Raw genomic sequence first — 19257 nt, 5'->3', positions numbered from 1 at the left:
TTACGACCTCAAGCAAGGTTATCTCTACAGGAAATGCCGTTCCCCTCGTGGTTTACTTGGGACGAAAGAGGTAAAAAAAAGATACCGCAATATTATGGGGGACGCAGGAATTTTTTATCTTGGACCACAGTCTTTATTTATAAAATGAATTCAGATTGCCAAATAATATTAGAGATTACTTTTATACTAAGACGGAAATGGTGAAAGAGATTAATTATTATGGTTTAAAGAGGATACTTACTCCAGCATAATAATTTATTCCATTTTTCCCAATATTATACATTGATTAATCATTTTTTTCATCCATTTTCATTTATCTGTAAAAAATAGCAATTATAAGCCATGTGCATGTAAAATATGTTGGACTTCATAATTTTTTCTGGCATGAAATTTGAGCATTTTTCCTTTGACATTGAATATTATTTCATTCTCAGGTTCCACAGTGGAGGTCGCCGATTCTGAGCATTAAGATTTCTAAGAAAATAGTCGACATCAGTACCTACATATCTTGACCAGTACCAGAAAGAAATTTTAAGGTATCTGTAAATAATTTTTAACCATTGATATCTTTTTTTCTCTCTGATATTTGCCTATGTTTTCATTACAACTTGAAGCGGAAAATTCTCCAGCTTTGATTATCTCTAGCTGTGAGGTATAAATTTCAATATAAAATCATTTTTGATGCCTTAATTGGCTATATAAAATTATGCTTAAGGTTTATAAACTATTGTTGGAAGTATCCATTAGAGCCATGATAGCCCTTGCTGACAAGATTTCGAAAAAATCAAACAGTGGTTTCCCAGTGCCATAGGTAGTCCGCAAAAATGTATTATCAAGTGTAACCTGTTATTAAAGTTGGCATAAGTAGACTTAAATGATGATAGATCTTCAGAACGTTATGGAACTCATATGGTCGAAGATAACACCTCCATATCGTAATTATTACTTTCCGTTTCTCTATTAATTAATCCGATTACTGACTGGTAATCTACCAGTCCCTGTACTGTGATAAATACACGGCATTTGTCTTTTTTTGAACTCTGTTTTGAAACACTGACCCGTAGAGGTTCTCGGCTCGCAGCTGCGTTCACCGGTTATCTTGGATCGCCGGCAATCTTATCCCACTCCTCGAAATATATCTTGTCTTCGTCGAAATCTTCGGTCGTCATTTGGCTGTCTTCCGTGCTGCTCCCTCCTTTGTCCGGAACCACTTCCATCAGAGGAGTCGTCTCCTGGATTTGCACCGGGGTCGTCACCATGGGGACGGGCCGCGTGAATTCGTTGAAATCAACGTCTGGACCGCTAGTTATTTCGGGTGGTATTGGCGTCGTATGTGGAGGCTTCGGACTCGGCCTAAGAATAGAGAAAATTTCATAAATAAAGGGAAAATTCATCATTGTGGAAGTTTTATACTGAACCAACAATTCTAAAAAATTAATATTCCATATTTTATTAAAAAAGTTTGATTTTTCTCGGAACCATAACATTTTATAGATAATAGACATAGATAGACATTTTCGAGATAATTACACGGCTTGTACGAAGTTTATAATACATTTATAAAAAATCATTCTGAAGGTTCTATTAGGCCCATGATAAAAATTTCAAATGGTATTTTCCACATTTAAATACAACACTCGACTACCAACCATGGTTTCAACATGTTATGTCACCTTTAAAATGACATAGTACGTTGAGACCATGGTCGGTAGTTGAGTGGTTTTTTTTTAAGTGTGGAAGTTACCATTTCAATTTTTTATCACGGATATATCGAACTACCACCAAATCGACCCTGAAACGATTTATACGTTTTATTGCGATTAAAAATTCTAAAAAATTAATTTTCCCAAATTTTGTTCAAAAAAAGTTTCACATTTTCCCGGATCCAATACATTTTAACAAAGTTGCCGAGCTAATGACACGGCTTGTCACATCAAACAATGCTGCTCTTATATGAAATTGGCATTGCCATAAGGAAAGTAATGCAGTTGCAAATAGTGGATTCCAATATGTTGCTAAGTTAGAGGTTGATGTAAGCATGAATGTATAAAAAAAGGAAAATAGTGGTTCAATGAAGTTGCACTCTTGGTATACGAGCCGATTGCACTGCATTTTCATGGTAATTGCGCAATAAGACTCAGCCTAAGGATTGAGAAAAATTCATAATTAAGTTAAAATTCATAATTGTGGAAGTTATATTCCGACACTACAATTCTAAACAATAAATAATGTCATATTATGTTTAAAAAAATTTCTTTTGCCCGTAACCATATCATTGCAAGAACAATTCCTAGCTAATTACACGACTTATCGCATAACATAATTCCGTACTTATTTGGCACCAGCGGTGCCATTAGGAAAGAAAATGTAGTTCATTTAAAAGGAATGTAGTGTGTTTCTAAGTTAGATATTGATACGTGGAATAAATGCGGTGTATTAAAAAAATAACCATGCGGAAATCAAGAGAACTGGGTAGACTATGAGACAGCTCAGTCGCCTGTGAAACCGAAGGTCTTCCCAACCAAGAGTAATCTAACCACCTGCTCTCTAAATAAAGCGCTGATGACTAAGGAAACCTCAAATCGTTCGTCCTGGAATATCGGTTACTCTACGTTTGAAGTGAATAGTCTAGAATAAACAAAGATTTAGTTTTTTTATCCAAAGTCTTCGAGTCACTTAATTTACTGGTTAACAAAAGAGTTCATTACAGATGTAAGAACCGACTTTTAGTTTTGTGATTGCGAGGATTCTAAATTTTGAGCCGAATCTATCCACTTATTCTTTTGATTGCAGGAGCTTTCTCAGGAAACCTCATCGTGTTCCGTCTACAGTCCAATCTTTGCTCGTGCTTCAGAGTTAATTGGATTTTCAGGTTAAAGTGAGAGTCGTGAATTTGCCGCGTAGAATGGTACGCCAGGCGGAAAGTCAGCCCACGGCAAGTCAGCCCATCGTAAGTCTCCTCAACCTATCTTCCAGATTGCGAAGGACTCCTGTCAGTCGATGAGTCACGGCCATCCCCGATTACGAACTCAATTTCCTCGGTCCGTCAATTATCAATTAAAGCGATGTTTCGACACGCAACGCCGACAATTTTCCGATAACCCGAGCGTGAAATAATTGGATGTTTCGGGAAGTAAAGAATTTCCATGACGTAATAAGTCTCGTCTTTCCGTTTTCAAGGGCAAACAAACAGCCTTCGGTGAAGAGACTTGACGTTGATTTTTTCGTAGGAAACTACCGCAAGGCCTCAATGGGTGAAATGTTTTGGGAGCGTTCACCAAAATATTCCTCGTCAGCAACCTTAAAATGAGTTGATTATAAGTATCTAAAATTCTTTCGTAATGCAACAACCGTTTTTTAGTTTTGCATAAATTATCAAAATCAAATTATTTCACTGATTACTTGTCAAAAAAATCGAGGAGGACTCTAAGCCTCGCAATTATTTCCCCAATATTGACAAATTCGAAGACAATTTACCTAAGCTAATATGTATGCTGTTTATAAAAAGTGTATCCCATTCTCATTCCACTGAGTATGAATCTATGAATCACTACCACTATATATCCTTAGGGATATATCCCTACTCTCTGCTCATTCCCTTACGAAATAATAATAACAGCCGTAAACTATTGTTTAGTTAGACGAAATACCTTGATATTCATTAAAGTTGTTAATAACATATTATCATATATATGCTAGAGGAAAAGAGAAGCCATCTTTAATGTATATTCATACTCCGACGTTAGTTAAGACATAAAGCAAGATGAATTTTATGAATTAATGAAGACCTTAACAATTGTATAAGCATGAAAGGATTATTTCATCGGAGTGTTGATTGAAAAGCTACGTCCAGCTAATCCTAGGAGTCTTGGTTAACCATGATGGTGAGATGAAAAACTGTTATGTGTAAAACTGCCGAGGAGAAATGAGATTTGGAAGAGTAGCTTTCAATTTTTCCATTTTCGAAACGAAAGCCCTAATATTGAGCTTAAAAAGGAAGGAATCCTGGGGACTTCACTTTTGATTTGTCCCGAATATGGCTGCTCCGTCTGCATAAGGCAGATATTGTGATGTAAATGACTTAGCTGGGTGCACACGCTAATACCATTCGATTTAGCGTAAGGCGGTTGAGTGACGTGCAAGATGAGACATCGCCGCTCCGTATTGGTCGCATTGACAGTGACGCGCTTCTGCACCGAAGTTTCACATTATACGAGAAATTCAGGCGCAAATGGCGCCAAAGGCAGCTTCAAGTTTCAGACTTAAGTAAATCCTGCCAATTCCAAACAAAAATAGGCAATTCCTGTTTTACTTCCTGTTGAGTATGTCTAAACGTCTGCGCGATTCAAGAAAAACAGTAAATTCTCATTTATCGTCAGTATTTCTTAAAATACTGCTTTTATGTGCGTCGTTTTTCGTTGTTGGCCAGAAAAGTTAGTCAGCATGGGATACAAATTGGTCGATGATGGTTTATTCAGATTATGCACCCTCATGTAATATAATACCTTGATGCAATGTTTATGTCGAATGTATGATTTTTTTAAAGTTTTAATTTCTTGTAAAAAGAAGGTAAGGAAGGTCTCCTTCTCCTCAGGTTGTGAAACAAAGCATTCAAACGTTTTCCTATGGAATTTCTGCGACGTTAAACCATAACTCTCTCTCTCTCTCTTAAATAACCCCTAATGTTAACTGGAAAACGTAAACTCAACCTTATAAAATCAATGCTTTCTTCCGATTATTTCCTGAACCGTACCGTATGATTATCATTTAATAATATATCCATTTTCTGAATCGAACATAAGATTATCATTTATTCATCTAAGAAATTAGATTGCCACCATACAGTCCTATTGATTATATTCCGCGTTGGTTTCTTAAAAATTCATGAAATCTGTAACGAATGATGATTAAATGGGAAATTGAGGTCTGGTTTAAATGAATATCCATTTTGACACAAGCCAAGAACCCTCACAGTAATGTTGTAATGAGCATGAAAGATACTCTCGTGTTGGGGACAAATTAAAAAGACACAATCACCCACCCGCTGGTCAGAAATTAAGCAAACACGTACGATTTTGTTAGAATTGAAATGTATGTAATATGGATGTATCTACCCAGTTTTATAGCATTTATCATTGTTGATGTGTTTAACAAATGGAATAATTTCAAATCCTATCATTGGCACTAGCTAAAAGCTAGCTATCATTCTTTGACTCTAGATGGTCATATGTGGAATACGATTTGTGCAGGATGTATAAGCAGCTGCATACCAATAGCATGGAAAAAACCCAATAAGAATGTCAAAAACATTTTGCTAATGAATGTTAAGAAAATGAATCATAACAGAGTATGAGGATTTTGAGGATTGATACTTCATTTCCTATCCTAGGTCTTTGACCGGACTTTTCTATGCGATTTAAATGAGATTAGAATATATTGAATCTATACGCCTTTAGAGTTATTTTAAGCCTTTCTCACCTAAAGCAGCTTCTGAGAGAAATTAAATTGCAAGACTTCTCATGCTAAAATAAGTGAAAATTTTCTACTTAATCATGATTTTTGTGGCAGCTACATATTTCACCATTAAACTTTACTGCACAAAAGAACAGTTAGTTTAAATCTTTCCTGAATAGAATTGGAAATGTATATATTTTTTATGTAAATTAAAATCAACACTGGTTATAAATGAGGTAAGAGCAGCATGGCGAAAAAGTTCACCCATTTCATTGCTATACTTGATTTCGGATCCACTACCAGCTTATAACTTTGTAAGAAAGACGCGAACAGTCAATTGACCGCCACCGGTTAGTTTAGTGTTAAAATAAAATTTATAAATATTTCCATATTAATAACTTTTTTAATACAATTAAGATATCATTCCGTTGCTTAAGATTTAATCCAAAATATGAGAAGACCGTTTGTCCGTTAGGCCCTCCAGAAAAAATCCTGGATCCGCCTTTGTGCATAACCACATTATTTTCTTAATGGACAATGTCCAAGAACATTAAATCATATTATTATTATTTTTAGTAGTATTATTGTTAAACGGTGGTAGAATAACGGCTATCCCGTAGATGCTTTGATTATTCGAGCCGAAGGAAGCGTAGCGACTAATTTCGATGGCGGGATATATTCCTGAGGTTTCTCGGCTATTGTCCACTCAAGGGTGTCACAAGACGGACATTAGCGCGACTGTTAGACGCCGCGACGCGACGCCCTCGGGCGGTTGATCCGCCGCTCTAAGGAGAACCGGCGAGATGAGGTCACGAGAGCACAAGACTGAATGCATTGGCGCTATTAGGAGGACAGACGCGCGTCTGACGTGGTCACGGAATGCACGTCGTGCAGGCGATAATCCTACTTCGATGATATTGATGAGATAGGCTTGGATGAAATCATCGATCTGTTGCTATAAGATCCCCCTTTAAAACGGGAAGACATGATAGCGTAAATGCTATACTCCATCACTAATCCAGTACTTCTCGTCGATTGAATTTGGATTTCAATTGCCTCCCTAATCATACGGATTCTACAGTTTTTTTGTTTAGCTAAAATTTTGTTGCTATCCATGTCGTATTCATGACTTTCAGCAGAATAATTTATCTCATTAAATCATACACAAATATATCGCATTGTCTGCTAAATTTTAATATTATTAACTATACTACACATGCTTAGACTAGTTTTCAGTCGTTATAAGGTACCATGTACATAGTGATTGGTACCTGATGATCAGGCACGCCGACTTACAAAAAATATTGGGGGGGCCCAAACCGGGGATCTTTTCCCGAAAATTTTATAAGTAGTGAATTGTAAGTCTTTTATGCATTTTATAAGAGTCATATGATCAAAGTTAGAACCCTGATAACTCTAATCTCGATATCTGGACACTCCGGGGAAAATCGACAAGCCTGACACTTTTTTCCTCACACCCATAACGAATTATTGGGGGGGCTCGGGCCCCCTCAAGCCCCATGGAGTCGGCGCCACTGCTGATGATTACCGCAAGCCCGTCGAAATAGGTGTATTAGAGTAACTGAAATTAAAATTGATTAGACTGTACAATATCTTTGTATATCATTTAATATGCTGTCCACTCTCTCCGGAAAAATTTTCCATCTCATTAGTTAGAAAGGATATAACCATATCATCTAAGATATACTTCGTACCTCGAACCAAAATCCTTGAGAAATAGAACCGTTCAAAAAACCCTCTCTTCGCGAATGAAAAGCCTCGTGAAAACAAACACAAATCCCATTTTGTAAAATATCACTATGTGTTAGTGTGATATCAAGACATCATTTTCGTGATGCGCAGCAATAATTTTACTTTATTCTCTATTTTATTATTTATATACAGGGTGGAGAAAAATTGTACTATAAAATATTAACTACGGATAGCCTTTGCTAGTAAGAACCAAAAGTACTGATGATATTAAAGCTGAAAATGCACTATTTTTAAACTACAGTAGTTTTGAGCATAGGGCTCCGATAATCCTCGAGTTTTCCCTGCTGCCAAATGGCTTGGGCACTTGGTGATCTCCGTCAGGCAAAGCTTACGAAGTCATGAGTCGTCTAGAGCATCCGGCAACAGGGCTAACTCGCGATCAATCGGAACGCTGGGCCTTAATTTTCTGCGGTTTAAAAATAGTGTGTTTTGACTTAAACATCATTAGTTATTTTGGTTCCCACTGGCATCATTTATCAAGAGTTCAAATTTCGTGACACAATTTATCTCCAGCCTCTATTTTATTCCCTCTCTAACTATCGTATTGGACTTTGTTTGGACGTGATGACTTTTGGAAACTGATCGAAGTGCCCTTGATTTAAACTCCGCATGTATCCTATCGGAAACCTAGGCATTAATACTTGCAGGTGGCACAGGAAATTTCACATGCTTTTCACTAAGTTTGGAGTGAGCTCAACTCTCACATATCCACTCAAACAATTGGGTTCTATTCTTAAGTGAGTGAACTGCCGTCATAAAATATTATTTTTTTAATATTCTCTATTAAGTGATATATTAACTAGTAAAACGCCTTTAATGTGCTGAAAGATGAACAGGTGTATTCAACGGTGTTCGGCGAGATGTTGTGGAACATAATGATACAATGGTAAATGAAGGGCAAACTTAGTGCATGTCCACAGTAATTTTATTTGGTACGACGCGTTTCAGCGACCTTACTTCGCTATCATCAGGTACAAAATGCCATATTTTCGTCAAGAAGTCACATATATATACAATCATGCAAATGGGAGGGGTATATTTATGAGTCGACGGAAGTGGGAGAGGGTTTGGGGAGGGTAAAGGATGGGGGAAGGGGGTGGGGAGGTGGTTGGGATACGTAAGGATTTGGGGTTCGGTTGAAGGTTTTGAGAGGGGGGAGGGCTAACAACGGGGAATGACTCAGGAACTCAATGTCATTCAAAAGATTTTCCTTGCGTTTTCTCCTCCTGGTAATTTCCCATTGCTCGAGTGCGTCGAGCCGACGTCCTTTTCCTTCGAAGGCCAGTATTTTAGGTTGGAAACTGCATGAATGGTTCTCGTTGATAAGGTGAGTGGCTAGCTGGGATTTGCTAGCAGATGAACAGGTTATTCCGTTGATAGTTCCAAAATACCACTTAGAGCTGCAGCGAGAATTGAGGGGGAAGCTGGTGCATTTCACATTCACAGAACGTACATTGCAGTGCATTCACACACACATACACTTACTGACCCTTTTTACCTTCGTACACTCGGTAATTTGTAGTTTAAGAACTCATAATCTATGGGTTACTCATCAGTCTTCCTTTCCAGATTACATTTTGGTAGCGAATTTATTTAAAAGTTCAATATCCTCATTTCCGTCGGTCAGCGTCAAAAAAATGTACTCTCACAGTCAAACGCGAGAAATTATGATATGCGCCAACTCCAATTATAAATATATTTCGTTAACTCCTCAAAAAATAAGTATAAAAATCCTTCTTGTCCTAGTTCACACTATGCCTGCGATGCGATTCTTCTGTGCGATAAACTATTGATTTGTCAGCCATTCACCAAGTACGAGGGCTGATCGGAAAGTAACCCCGGAAGATCGGAAAGTTTGTCAAAGATAAAACGCTAAATTATATTTACTAAATTTATTATATTCATCTTATAACTACGACTTTTCTATATTTTTCAACATAATTTTCATGAACAATTAGGGACTAATCATACCCAAAAACTAACTTGAAATTCCTTCAGCAAAAGAAATCTCCCGCCTGTGCCTTTAGCCATCTTTGAGCCACCGCATCTTTGAGCTCTTCATCAGCTTCTAATCGCTGGGTGCCAAGCCATTTATTCATATGCATTATATACTCATTCCAGAACAACCGTTTCACTCATAATATTTGGGCCACATACAGCACAAGGTTTCCTATGGATAGCTGCTGCCGAATATTGTTTAGGTATGAACAATCTATTAACAGCACGCACGTTACACTTGGTGGGATTTTCTATTGTGGCACAAATTTTGACAAGCTAACAAAAAACAACTAGCACTCAGGCGACTTACTCTCTACCACGACTGTACGACTGACTATCCGTGCGTGACTATGGAGCAATGACGGCACTACCCTCTTAACTTTTCACGTAGTGAAGGTTACGCAAGCTGAGGTTACTTTGCGAAGTGCCCTCGTATTTACTTGGTCAGATTTTGATCTTATTAGTAGGGTAAACGTTCGTGTGACTTAACAATCCGATGCAAATAATTTTTAAAATGTTATAAATAAAATATCTTTCCACCAGAGGTATCTATATTGCGGCTAAGGAATATGACCGATGATAATGTGGATTTTTCAATTCCTTTTCAGTTAACAGTTTTTCAAGCTAACCGATCCAACCAAAGTGCCATTTTATTTTATTAACGTAATATAACTTAATGACAGCGTTGATTTTCAATTAATTCACAAAGTAGTAGGATTACAAAAATTTATATTTTAATCGTAATTCTTCTGAGATAACTGACACTATCAGTTTTTCAAAACGACATATTCATGTTGATTACACCGCCTTAAATGAGTGAATAACGACAGGAATATCCAAATGCAGGTTTCTGACAACAAGGCAAGGGAAGCATATACTTTATAATCTTTTTTTTAACTCGCTTTGTTGTTTGCCAGCTTGTCCGGGTCAAACCTTGCACCTCAAATTTAACCCACTTTCCGATTAGCTATCATGCTAAAATTTTCAATTTAACTCATAATCAGATGACAATGCAATATTAAAACGCTTTTATTATGATTTTAACTGTGTGTTAATTAAAGTTTAATCAGAATTTAATCATAAATATAGATATTAGTTTAAACAATGCCCACCCATATCCGATGGCATCGCTGCTATCATGCAAAAAACAAGAATGATATTCATAACATCAAATTTGTCTGCATCAAAGTTCATTGAAAATTTGCTTGAACAAAAATTTGCCAGTCGAAGAAGACGAAGGAGCTAAAACGAAAAGGAGGAGACTTAAAAGGTAAAGAAATGGCAATGCAATTTTTGAAAATTTGAAATCTTTATGGCTTGTGTACATATGAGCCATTCTATGCTGAAAGTTTTGATATTGCAATCTCTGTAAACCTTTATATTCTCTGTTGTTTCGCAATTACAACTTCGTGAAAATATACTAGCGTAAACATTTCGCTGAGTACTGTATAAATTTAGCTGCTGGATGGATAGTTAATGTGTATTTCTCCAGATATTTATAATTCTAGTGAAGGGAGTTTTTTATAAAAATTATTTTTATTTTTTTTCGATTGTCATATGAAAATTGAACTGTATGGTATGCCAATAGAAGGAAGAAAGTGCTGAAAAAAGAATTTCTCAGTTAAAACCAGGGATATTTATTCAAGTAGATGAATGACATGCATAAATACTAGCAATCGTGGGTAAATATTTACCGTGTTACATCAACGGGTCCGTGTTGACATTGGAAACACGCCACAATGGTGAAGCTCTTATCTGTTTTCAAAGCATGATCTAATGTAGGAATTCGGGTCTTTCCTCCAAAAACCGCACTATTGACGCCCATATTTCCTGTTAGTTTCGACGGCACTATACAGGAATGAAGCACGCATTGCACGTCCAACTTTTTCAAAAGCGATTTACGCACTACGCATATCGATGATACGACGTCAGCGGAGGTGATAGCGCGCAATAATTATGTTTTGACATCGAAACGCGCCACATTTAATTCATGTTTTCAAACTGCTGCGTTCGCAATGGGTATTCACTCATGACCACTCGTAATTCTTTAAGAGTAATTTCAGCGAAAATATAAAATGTAAATTGTCAAATTGTTTAAGAGGACATATCACTTCCTCTTAACCGGTGACGTTTATTCTTTTTTTCGAGACGCATAAGTAGTTTTATCACCTTGAAATGCCCAGATAGATTAGATGCTTGTTAACATTTGCTTTAATCACACGGATATTTTACATCTGAAACAAAATATTTCTTGGCATTTTCTTTAAGTACACCCTAGCTCAGTATTTTCCAGCTTAATACCACGTGGTATTATCGAGTATGCCTCAGGGTAAATTTTTGATGCAAAAAAATTATAACTAGGGTCAATTCTACTCACCTTTATATTTTTAATATAATAATTTTAATTTTAAAAAAGGTAATGCGTTACGAAACAAATATCGGTCAAATCCGGTAGACACTTCCTCTTTGATCGTAATCCTTACATTTGAAACATGCTGGTGGTGGGTCGGCCTCCCATGTTGTTAGCACTCTCGCCGATGGCCAAGAAGTCTGGGAGGCCACCGTTTGGTCTCCCCGGCCGCTGCGTCGTCGTCCGCCGGTTCTGTTGGTTCGCCATCTCCGCAATCAGGATGAACTCCGGCACGGAGTTGGGACTCGGTCGCGGTACGGGACGATCACGCACGCTGTCCGCTATCTCGAGGAAGCTCTGCCCGGTCGCCGGCGGCAGGAAGACCGCCATGAGGCACACGAACAAGACGGCTACGGTAGTGGCCATATCTTGCTAGGTGCTAACCTCTGAGGAGGAAGCAGTCTTGTCCGCGGGAAAACCTTTTCCAGTTCGGTTATAGACGTTGAGTTTGGATGTGTGTGTGTGTGGAGGACAAACGCCTCAAGGGCAAAAGGGGAAGATGCGAATGTGATACCAGTCCAACTCCTCTTCTTTGACTGTGTCTTCCTCACTCAGCGTCCACAGCTCAAGGAATGGAGGGAGGGCGAACGTTTTCCCGTTGCGCATCGGTGACCTTGTCTCGCTAAGGGTCAACGTCCATCGAGCCCTCTTAACGCGGCGCTGGCAATCGGTTAAAGTGTGCTCGAGCCAGATTATCGATATGTGTCAGCGTGTATGTCAACTAGGCTATGTGGAGGAACTGCTTTTGGGTCAGGGATGTTGTCCGTTGCCTCAAATCCATTGCGGCTCTACAGTACCGCTGGCTGTTGATAAATAAATGGCGTTTCTGTACACCGTCATGCGGATCCCAGTGAAATGTGTGAGGTCACCATCATGTTAATTTCTCAAGAAATAATATACTGTTGAGACATAAGAATGATTTATCACTCTGAAAATTCCGAGATTAATAATTCACGAAGTTTATGACACTCGAGAAAACACCAAAAATGGCCAATAAGTAGGGCAAGAGGAAAACGTTCTGTTTTCAAATATCTATTACTTGGACAATGAAAAGGCTAGAATGTTAAATATTCTTTCATTTCGAAATTACACTGTTCTACAGCTACTAATTAGTTTCGAAAAATTTTCTTGGTAGAATGATTGCCGATGTTGAAGGCGTAGTGGTGTTTTACTTTTTTGGAGAGAAATGTAAAATTATTCAGTGTGGATTTCAGAAACATTTCGTGTTATTTTGTTTCATTATAATAGTTGGCACATTTAGGCTTTGAAATACTTTTTCAATTGGAAATAATTATGTGCATCAATGGCTAAAATTGATTTTTCAATCGATATTTATTCGGTGATGCCACCCGTGTGCAGTTTTGCGTGAATGATAAAACAAATTAAGTCATCTGCATCTTATATCAGACGATTTTGATTATTTATTATCACGTGAGTAAATAAACGGTTATCGCAAAACCTCACATAGGCACAATATCATTACTTTTGACATGTTGATATGCCCATCAGAATCACAAAAATTCCAAATATCCATATTTTTTGTAACTTCTGCTTGAAAAATGTTTTTAAAAATATGCCAGCGGTTAAGATATAATTAGCTGGATGATAAATTGAAAATATCCTATCTTTATTAGGCATGTAAAATAATAGCTTTTTGATTAAAATTTTAGAAATAATAAGAAATTTAACCAGTACCCAGAAATAAAAATTGTGGTGTTTAAAATGGCTAAAACAACGTATGATATCTTACACATCTAATGGAATAACTGTCGATATAATGGTATGAATTCTGAAGATTTAGGCTCCATACAAATAGTGTTGCTTATAAATCATTTGTTCTCCTCTCTCAATAATCCATCAATTTGTTCAGAAAAATTCTTGGATTGAGAGTGAAGCATATTCCTGTTAACTATTTTAAATAGCCTATTTATGAATAGGCTTTAGCTTCACGAATACTTGGTCTTTAAAGAATAACGTTGCACCATTACGCCTACTAATTGGCTTCTTTCTGAAAGTTTAAAATCATCATTCATACAATTGGAATGGAAGTCGCGTTAACGGTTCATTTAATAGTGTCTATAGTTGATCGGAAGCTAGTCACACCTTTTTCGTTACACTAGCTAAAGCTACTTTCTAGAGCTAGTTACACCTTTAGCCTACCTTTGAAATAAGCTCCTACCCTGCGATATCTTATTTCTCCTACCCAGTTGCCCTTTTCTCGTCTATTCCTTCACAATTACCATTTATTTTACTTTTATTCACAAGATTCCGCCTCTTCTCCGGCTCAAGTTCTCTTCTAAGAAGCTCATAGGAATCATTTAAAATACTTAGATTCATGACTTCATTAGCAAACATTGAGAAATACTCTTGGTCATTTGAACCTGCTGTATTCACAATAGGGTTTTGCTTTGCGTGTTTCATTGTTTATATTTTTGAGAGACTTTTGAATCACTACGCTTCATCAATGATCAAATATATTATACCGTTATGCGTAATTAATTTTGTGGTGGAAATGTTTTGTTAAAGAAAGGAACCATCGAAAAATTCTCTAGCTATATTTCGACTTCCTTTCTATTAAATTAAAAATAATAGCGAAAATTTTTAATGTATTGAATATTAATATTGAAAGTGGAATGGTATGCATACTTAGACAAAAAGATGATTCTATAATATGGTATAATATTCATTCAACTCGAACTAATCTGAGAGAGAAAATTGAACCCTATAAGTCTTAAGTTTATTTAACGATTCAGCGTTTCATATCACCGACCTAGGTTTAAACTATTTAATAGTTTTATCAAGGACAACGCTATAATGACCTCGATATAGTTAGAACCTAAATCGTAATATAATAAATGCGACAAATGCGGAAACTGAGTGAAGTAAATACTAATACTAAATCGTAAAAGTACACAATATGGTACTTACCACAAAGAGGAACCTTAGAATGTTTTACTTGTTTCATATCCCTTAACCATGTGGTAGTTTGAAGCATGTCATACGCGAACGAAAGTAAATCCTACTAAGCCTCCATCTTACCTACATTCTCTGGTTTAGCGTAGTACTGCAAAGTCGGTATGTGTGAACGCGGGTGCAATAGATTTTGTCTTAAAGAGGATTTACGTCGCGAATGAATTTCACTTCTCTTTTCCACGGCGTTTTGGAGGGTGTATCAAGTTTGCGCGAGTGGGGGGAGTTCATTGCCGGGGGAGAACATGACTCCACTTGCTCTGCGGCTAATCTCGAGGGAAAACACGCAGCGGTGGAAGAAAGAACGACACGGCTGGCCCAAACAAAGTCTTCGCATAACTCCTCAGAAATGCCTCCAACCCGTGAAGTGCACTTGTTTTCTTTAGGATTTACGGCAAGGATTTGGTGAATGTTTTTGTTGAAATTGAGAGTTATTTTCATGCGTCAAAGTTTCACCTTGGATAAAAAACGCTGCAATTTATTTCTTAAGAATCATGTCTTCCGACATTATATTACTTGTGAGTTAAGTAGTTTATTTTTATAATGCTAACGTATCGGTTTTGGATTAAATCGTTTTGAGGCAAAACAACATCTAGGTAATTTAAACACTGTCTTGGTCTTGGACAAAATTATGAAAGTATCAAGTGGATGAGAAATTAATGAAACAACTATCCTAACCATCACACAGGGACTTAAAAATACTGCCATTGCATATGGTTAATTATTTTTAACTATAAAAGATAATTTTACCGCTTTTATTAAGATTATTAAGATAAATGCTCTTTACGTCTATAAACAGTTTAATTCGGCATCAAAATCGAGGGTGCACGTTTGCAAGGTAATTTTGTTAACTCAATCCCCACATTTTATTGCTAATTCTTTTGTAATCTCCCTCTTGTGGTACAGTATTGCAAAAGGTTTTATTAAATTTCCCGAGAATTTGAGTGGTATACATGGCGATTGATAAAGGTTTCTACAGCTTCGTCCGCTATAGGTAGTGCTGTGCACGGTGGGTTGAAGATTTTAAAGTCACTCCTCAGCATAACTCCTCATTAGTAATTTCTCAGTCAACATCTGCCGACGGCAGATGCCGAGAGGCAAATCACTAACGCTGTCTAATCGGTTCAAGGATGCTCTCGTATGAATTAATTGAGTACGTCAAAAAAGGATACAGAAAGCGTGTGCCCGAAGATCATAGTTATATTCATAAGAAAATTGGACCTCACATTTGTCATGTCTTTACAGCAATCTCGTTCAAAATAAACAAGATATGAGAGGTTCTCATTTTTGGTGACGTAGCCACAATACATATTAGCTCTTTACCGGCATGTGGATTTTCTTTTACGGCTTAACGTTCGGTTCCGTGCTGTTTTACATCAGCCTTCAAACACTTATTACCCAATATAAATATATAATAAATAGGAATGATTAATTTTTGCCTCATTTCACGATCCTTATGAGCTCCTACTGAATTAAGGTCATCACGTTATGAAATTTCTCCACTTAATCTTTGTGAAAATTAGCAGAAATTAATTCTTCGTTAAAACTTACAGAGTTCCTTGCCATACCTGTGGGAAGAACTACATCGGCGAAACAGGCAGATCAGTGTAAAACGTCTAGAGGAGTACGAGAGAGCGATTCGACTGGGGCAGTCAACGAAGTCCGCGGTAGCCGAACATGCAGCGCTGGGACACACAATCGACCTTAAGTAAGCCAAAATCGTTGCCAAAGTAAAAGGTTTTAAACTGAGACTCGTCAGAGAAGCCATTGAAATATCTTTAGAAGAAAATAACAATTTAAACAGGGACACCGGCATTAAAATTAGCCGTACTTGGCAACCCGTAGTGAGAAAAAACAATCAACAACCCACTACTCCAACCTCCTCCTCCCCTCCCCCCCCACCACCTGACACAGATACCTATATATAAGAATTTAAATTCCCAACTCTTCAGAATCCCTTGAGAAAGCGACCAGCATCGCTTGGGAAACGTTGGGGCCACTCAAGAATTGACGCGTCGACATAGCGCAATAGTTTTTACTCGACAGAAATTAATTATAAGCATCAGATTTTAAACTCTTTTTCTCCCGATATTTTTTAATGTCTGGCGGTCGACGATTTAATATCCCAATTTGAAATTCCAACCTATAAAAGTACTATGAAGTGCATTAGTAGAGCCAGATTTCCCTTGCCTGAAACCTTGTCGAGCAACAAAATTCTAGTGCTATATTCTAACTGGACACAATTGAACGAAGTTATCAACAATGGGGCTTCTGCTAACCCGCATATGCGAGTATCTCACACTCATAAATCAATAATTGTCTTATCCGCTTATTATTTGCTTCTTCCGTCTTTCATTCGTAATTAAATTATCTGCTCTTAATGCCAAGGCCTCGAGAAGACGAAGAAATGTTGCCTACACTGGAGTAATGATGGTAGAATAATATGGCAATACAAGAACTCAGATAGTTTATACTAAGTACATCCATGCCATCAAGGCATTTAGTGCCCATTTTGAGTAGCCATATTTATGTGGATGGAAACCGGGCCATATAGTCTAGCACTATACCACTGGTCTTAGACATTCTTACTTTCTCATAGAGAAATCACACTATAAACCCCATCACCTACTGTTTATGTGCTTATAAATAGGTATTTTCCGTCATTTTCTCACTGATGTCTTCCTGAGAAAAGCTATCACAACAGCGATTGCTGAGCGCACTTCCTGGCCCCCAATTGAACTCTTTGGACAACCCAAACAATAACCTTACATGTTCCAGGTTGTTCAGGTTTAGGAATGGACGCCTCTACCCGGAATGTGTGTTTTTTACTCCTGTGGCTTAGTCTACGGCGATCTCTTTCTTCAACAATGTATGCGAACCTTTCGTCTCTGGCTTAATATAGGGTGAGCTCTACCCTCACTTATACATGCCAACCTTTCGACAAATCAAATGATAACATGTAATGCATCAGATAGCCCAGGTTTAGGAATTAATTAGGACTGAGTTAGTGGTTCCGTGCTTGCCTATCTTCCCCCATGGTATTCCAGCTCCTGTAAACATGAAACCACCAGTTACTGTTTGCCATAATGGCCAAGCGAGCACACCGAAGTCCTCTGTGCTCCGGCGTGTGTACATGGTGTAGGTACATGCGTGTCTCTGGCACGCACTGCTCGAGAATATTCACCCCTCCCCGTCACTCACATCTGCCACCTTCTTACCTTCGAGGAGTTTAATCTGCTAACTCACGCGGCCAAACAAAAGACCTCGGGAAGGAGATGGAGAGAATTTAGCGACGCCAGCGCATGAATGGTGCAAAGATATGGCGCCAAGTGTTGAAGAGGGGAAGCGGGTGGAGAGGAAGTTAGCAACGCGAAAGATAGAGGGGGTGCGTGAGGGAGTGTTTTGTGCGTGGCATCATGGGAGATGTGTTAAGAGTGCTCCATCTCCCAACCCTTCGTCTGCGAGGAACTAATGATGTCGTGAGAGTGAATTGAGTTTTCAACTTGCCCCATTGTCTTCTTCCCTGCACCGAATGTCTTCCTTGAATGTCTTGAAGTCTCCGAGGCATATTTATCGGGAACTCCACGATTGAAATGGGTGCTGGAGGAATGTGTGATTCTGTCTGAAACTTTGCGCGAGTTGAACATAGTCAAACGCGTAGCGATTTCGTTGAAGGTGCAAAATAATTTTAATGTATTTATTTATATTTACTTTTCTTGCATATAAAATATGAGGAAGCTTTGGTGGCAATAACTGATACCTGGAATTTGAATTCCTACCTACTTAAAACAGTCATGCAAGGATCATATGAAATTATTTAATATTTTACGAAATTTAAGACTAGCTGTGATAAAGGTAATCCTCTCATGAGGTATTAGATGGAAGATGGGACTTTCTAGTCCCAATATTGCCCAATAAAGACGAATTATTATTTTCTCATGAAGCCCCAAGATTGAAATGGGTGCTGGAGGAATATGTGTTTCTGCTGAAACTTTGTACGAGTTTGACTTAGTCGAACGCTTGGCAGTTTCGTGGAAGGCAAAAAATATTTGGGATTTATAATGATATTTACTTTTCTCTTCATGTCAAATATGAAGAACGTTCGGTGGCAATAAGTGATACCTGGAATTTGCATTCTTATCTACTTAAGTCAAGCTTTTCAGTTGGGGAAATGATGGTAGAGGAGTATGTCAATGTCAAAAACGAAGATAGTTTAAACTACATACACGCCATCAAGGCATTGCGACTATGCTAGACCAAAATTCAAAAAAGTGAAGGATTCACATTTTCCTAACTTTTTAGAGTCTTTGAACACTACCACAAAGTTCACCTTGAGTTTTATTAAGCATGGATGGACGTAGAATGCTGTCGAAAGATGAGTATAATTATTAGAATCTTTTAATTAATAATAGCTGTTTTGGTTCCATAAAAACCGTGCTTATATAAATTGACTGTAATGGTACCAATTAACGATTTCGTCCTAATCCATATTTTCATTTGTCTTTACTAGGGGTTGTGGCTAAAAACCTTAAATATTCTCGTCCTACATGTCCATTTTGAGCCTTTGAACTCTGAGAGGTTATTATTTGTGACCATAAAAATGTTTTTAATAATAATTTACTGTCAATTCTACTACTTACTTGCTCAGCTAT

Source organism: Ischnura elegans, chromosome 5 (assembly GCF_921293095.1).
Source record: "Ischnura elegans chromosome 5, ioIscEleg1.1, whole genome shotgun sequence".
In the NCBI taxonomy this organism is placed as follows: domain Eukaryota; kingdom Metazoa; phylum Arthropoda; class Insecta; order Odonata; family Coenagrionidae; genus Ischnura; species Ischnura elegans.
Note: the sequence above shows the minus strand (reverse complement) of the source record.